Source organism: Etheostoma spectabile, chromosome 20 (genome assembly GCF_008692095.1).
Source record: "Etheostoma spectabile isolate EspeVRDwgs_2016 chromosome 20, UIUC_Espe_1.0, whole genome shotgun sequence".
Taxonomy (NCBI): Eukaryota; Metazoa; Chordata; class Actinopteri; order Perciformes; family Percidae; genus Etheostoma; species Etheostoma spectabile.
This window is the reverse complement of record NC_045752.1, coordinates 19879335-19884564: the sequence shown is the minus strand read 5'-3', so window position 1 is coordinate 19884564 and position 5230 is coordinate 19879335.

The following is a 5230-nucleotide window of genomic DNA, read 5'->3' as shown; positions in this document are numbered from 1 at the left end:
GCTGGAACGCGGGACTGAGGTAGTACTAAAAATACCTGTAGCAGTCCCAGGGCTTTTTTTCCGTAATGGAAAACCAAAAAAGGCGAGTAGAGTCGAGGCGATTCGAGTAGATACCCCGCAGTGGAAATCCGCCAATTATACACCACAGATTGCCAGTACAACTCAGATATGTCACTACAGAAGTTTCTGATGACTCTGCAGGTGTGTGGGTGTATAAGGGATGACAGGAGGGGAGTCACAGGACACTGGTGGGTGACTTTGTAGCGTGGTCTGGTAGACTGCACGGCTGCTGAACGTTGATAAGACCAGACCGAGAATGGGATCGACTTCAGTAGGAATGGCACGGCTTCCTCAGCCCCTTTGCCATCCTGGGAAGTTTACGTGGTCTATGTTGGAGGAGTAAGATCCTAGGTGTCACCTCAACAGCAGGCTGCCCTGAAGTCACAGCACAGCTGTTTACAGAAGGGGATAGCACTTCTATCTCCTGAGGAAAGCTGAGATCCTTCAACGTGAGGCAGCAGATGTTGGGATCTTCTCCCAATCTGTTGTGGCCAGCGGCTCTGTTCCTCCTCCGTCATCTGCTTGGGTCAGCAGGCATCGAGCCAGCGACACAAACCGAGTGAAACACAACTGATCAGGAAGTCTGGTTTCTGGTATCTTGGCTGCAAACCAGGACACTTTTGAAGCTGTGGTGAAGAGGTCACTGAAAAAACTGGTATCTATCATGGATAACACCCGACCACCCTCTCCACCCACACTGGTCCAACGAGGAGCACGTTCTCAAAGAGGCTCCGACGTTTAATGCCGCACCTTGACCGCTACATAGAACCTCCTTCCTACCACAGACAATAAAAATCTTCAAGACGCACCCCTGGGGGGGTAACGAGACACATCTGATGACACCACAAGAGTGCATAAGGGCAACCAGTGCAAACCGAGGCCCGATGGTTCTTTACATTTAGCATACTTAAACAGTTGTGCACATTTTGTTCTTCCATCTTGTAAATATTTAACTATTTGTTTCTTTTATTCTTATATTTGATTCTTATATTGTCGTATATTGTGTATAATTATTTCTGTATAGTGTATGATTTATATTTTGTGTTCTGCTGGCTGTAACACTGTATTTCCCATTTTTTGGGATCAATATCTATCTATCTATCTATCTATCTATCTATCTCTCTAGTCTATCTATCTATCTACTATCTTCTATCACTATCATAAATGGTGGCATGAGCTCCCTTACTGACTCAAACGTCTGAAAGCCTGAACGATCTTTCCGCCGAATGCTGAAAACACATCTCTCCGCTACACGTTGCTAACATGAAGGAAAAGTAGAGAACGAAAAGACCAAAATAAAAGATTCACGCTAAACTTTTCATATGCCCTTTGTGGTTTTTTCCTAGTTGCAGTTGATGTGAAGGTCTAGTGGACTCTGGGTGTTTTTATAACACACCTTAGACCTATTGTGAGCCATTATTGAGTCCCGGGTGAAAATCATGACAAGGCCACAACACTTATGTCTTTGCAAAATGGTAACTCAATGGGCTTTACCAAGCTGTGAGTGATGATAACTTCCTTTTGACAGTTTCTTTGCACTGCAACATTATTACAACAGCTGTTGGGATTAAAAATTACCATTTCTGTACATGCTCTTGATTAGAAAATATTTCACGGCAGCTTCAGTCAATTTGTAACACAGCGCGACAGACTGTTTGTAGGGACCGTAGTCCTAGTGGTCCCCCTAATACGGTATCTGAAGTCTCTTTTTATCTAGACCTTACTGTCCCCCTAATCTGTATCTTAAGTCTCTTTTATATAGACCGTTAGTGGTCGCCTAATATACTGTATCTGAAGTCTCTTTTATATCGACCTTAATGGTCCCCGTAAACTGTATCTGAAGTCCTTTATATAGACCTTAGTGGCCCTAATCTGTATTTCTAAGCTCTTTATATAGACCTTATTGGGCCCCGAATACTGTACTGAATCTCTTTTATATAGACCTTAGTGGTCCCTAATAACTGTCTGACGCTTTTTATATCGCCCTTAGTGGTCCCCCCCTAATACTGTATCTGATTCTCTTTTTATAGACCTGCGTGGTCCACTAAGCTGTATCTGAAGTCTCTTTTATGACCTCGTGGTCCCCTAATACGTATCGAAGTCTCGTTTATAATAGACCGTTGGTGGTCCCCTAATACTGTATCTGAAGTCTCTTCCAAAATTCCGCCTTGATGACGGATACAGCCAGTAACGAGCTTTCCCTAGGGTGCCCTTTTCTGTCTGGTCTCTTTCTCCCCTTTCTGTCTGGTCCTTTAAATGCTATTGGGAGAGATAAGTGTGCAAGGTACAGGGTGGGTGGTGTGGGGCCTTGACCCACTTGCAGGGCAAAGCAAGAAAGGGTCGGCAACTATATTTATAGTCCAGTTTAACAACATCTAGGGAAGGTGTCCAGATCTCCCCTCTGAGCTTTCATTCTCAAAGGGCATCATTCTCTTCCTAAAAAATGTTGTTTCGGGGCCTTGTGTGCCGGTTCCTTCCCCGTTTCTTTATTCCTTACCACAACCTTCCGTTGTTGTCCTTTCCCCTTGTCCGTGTCCCCCAGATCAGCCCAGGCTTGGCAGGTCGTGACAATGGTCACGTTCGCAAATTGTGACCTGTGACAAACACGACTAACGAGAAAACAGTGACATGGTACAGTTCATAAATCAAAATGACGTGACCGTTTCCCAAACTGCCGTGAACGGTTGGTCACTTGTTGAGTTTGTGAATACTTGATTGATCAGTCACCACAAATTGCTTTCTTCATTGCAAAAGTAATTGTGTTCAACACCAGCGGCTTGACCAGGTATAAAAAAGAACAATTAAGTACTATTTCTTTAAAAGCTATTCCCAAGAGGAAGCCTGATGAAATCTCACATTCTGGCATTTGTCAGGCATTCTTGTATTTTCGGCGCAGTGTTGCCACAAGTAGTTCTCACATCGCTCCAAAAGGCCCTTAATACCTAACTCCTGCCTGACATTTAAAGTTCTTAATCTGCCCCCTTTTTTATACCTAAAACGGGAAACAATTTGGAACACGTTGGCTTTGGTTCTTTATGTCAATATAGATACCACATGGTCAGCTTGGCTGTGTGACCTTATGTAGCCGAAGGGAACATGAATAAGCTGTTTGCATTGAGGCAAGGCCAGCTTGTTTCTAGGCTTGATTACACTTAAAGGGGTACTATAATTCAATTTAATGGGTGTTTGTAGGGGCACACTGTAAGCGTATGGGCAGCTGTTTCGGTAGCCTGTCCTGTGCCATTATCTTATAGAAAGTTTATTAAATCCAACGCTGTTGTTAAACCTATTTACAGTACAGCCGTTGTTTAAAAGTGCACTTTATTAACATTTGATGTGCACAACCCAGATTGGAAATAATTGCATTGTCCCGTGAATACAGATCTTGCTTTCCCAAGCGTCTATGAAGGGTAGTCAACAAACGTCCATCTTATATCTGATAAGTTGAGCAAATTCTAACTAGTATTTCCCTTGTACAACATTCATGTACAGCAAATAAAAATCAAAAGTAGACGAAGGGTTGGAAATTACCCACCACCATACAAATTTAGCATATATTGCATTAATCACGGCTCTATTTCTTCGGGTTTTAAAGCTCCGCTTGCACTGCTGCCTGTCATCAGTGATCGCTCTTGAACTCCGATATAGTGTGGGTTGGGCAGCTGACCTTCAGCAGCTCCAGTCTGGTACAGGACTCCCTGGGTAAGCCCAGACCGGCCACAGTGTGGCCTGAGGCAGATGGCATAATCACAACTTACTACTATCGTTGTGCAGTCTATTCGCTTCACCGGGTTTTGCCCTAATTTTACATTTTGAAAAATCACAGAAAGTAAGCTAGTTGCCGGACTAGGTAAAGCTCTACCTTTTGTCATACACATCTTTATGAAAGGGCAACAGGAAATGAGCGTTGGTGACAGTGGTATGCATTGGGAGCTTGCATAATCCACACTGCATCCTTTGAACATGCCCAAGTGTTGCTAAAAGATTTTAAGGACCGATACCTATGATATACTTTTTTTTTTTATTCCGATATACATATCGCCTATAATTATTCTATAATATATATATATATATAAAGAAATACAGATCCCGAACTTGTAAACAAACTTCAACAAACATTCCCTAACATGATCTTTTAGTCTAAAAATAAAACGTAAGAATATGAGACTTAAGTTCCTTTTGAACAAAAACACAGACGTGTAATAGCGTCCTCTGACAAAGTAGCAACTCTCATAACGATATTGACTGTCGTTTGCATTTTCATTTTTTTAAATGATGATTTTCAGATCAGATGGAAGCGGATTTTAATATCAATTTACCAAAAATATTTATTTCTCAGAGAAACGATTTCTGATGATGAATATTTTAATCTCGGCCATAATATCGCCCGCCATATATTGGTCGGGCTCTATAATTGCTGTCCTTATGTTATCTGCATTGACCCACATTTCCTCCACAAGGATCAATACGGTGTATATTGTTTTTTTGGTTATCATCTTTAGTGATTCACACCCAGTTGCGCAAAAGTGGATAGTGGTGCATAGGCGCACTATGGGGCCCCTAGCGATATTGAATATTTAGTTTTTTGTAATTAATATATATTTGTTATAATATTTCTAATAATGTGCTGCTGTTGTGCATTTCTAAAGCGTTTCTGAATTTCCTCAAGTATATAACACGTTGTTGTCCTATGAAAAGAGGGAAAAAGTGTGTCGTCTATGTCTGAGCAACAAGCTGTCGGGGCTAAAAATTAGAAAAAGAAAAGAGATATAAAATCATATGGCCTGTCAAGGGATGCGACCGCAGTTAAATCAGTGGAAATGGTGACAGCAACAGTGTGATTTAAAGTGTGACGTCTGTGCTTGGGAGGCTGCAGGTATTCCATGTTACCAGACTAGCTAGCGGTACCTAACACTGGGTAGGTAGCATCCACATGGTTTTCGCCTTGCGGCTATCGTAGGAATATTGCAACTAAAGTTACTCCTGTCTGAAAACTTAAAGTGTAGGTAGTGTGTACAATACAGAATCGGAAAGTAATGCCATAACTCCTGGAATGATTCTGGATATTCATGTTAACCGACTGTTCTCAGACTACTATGTTTGCTAACGACCGAATATAAAGTGTGGTTTATGGCTAGCCTAATTGGCTAACCAATGTCCTGATAGCTAC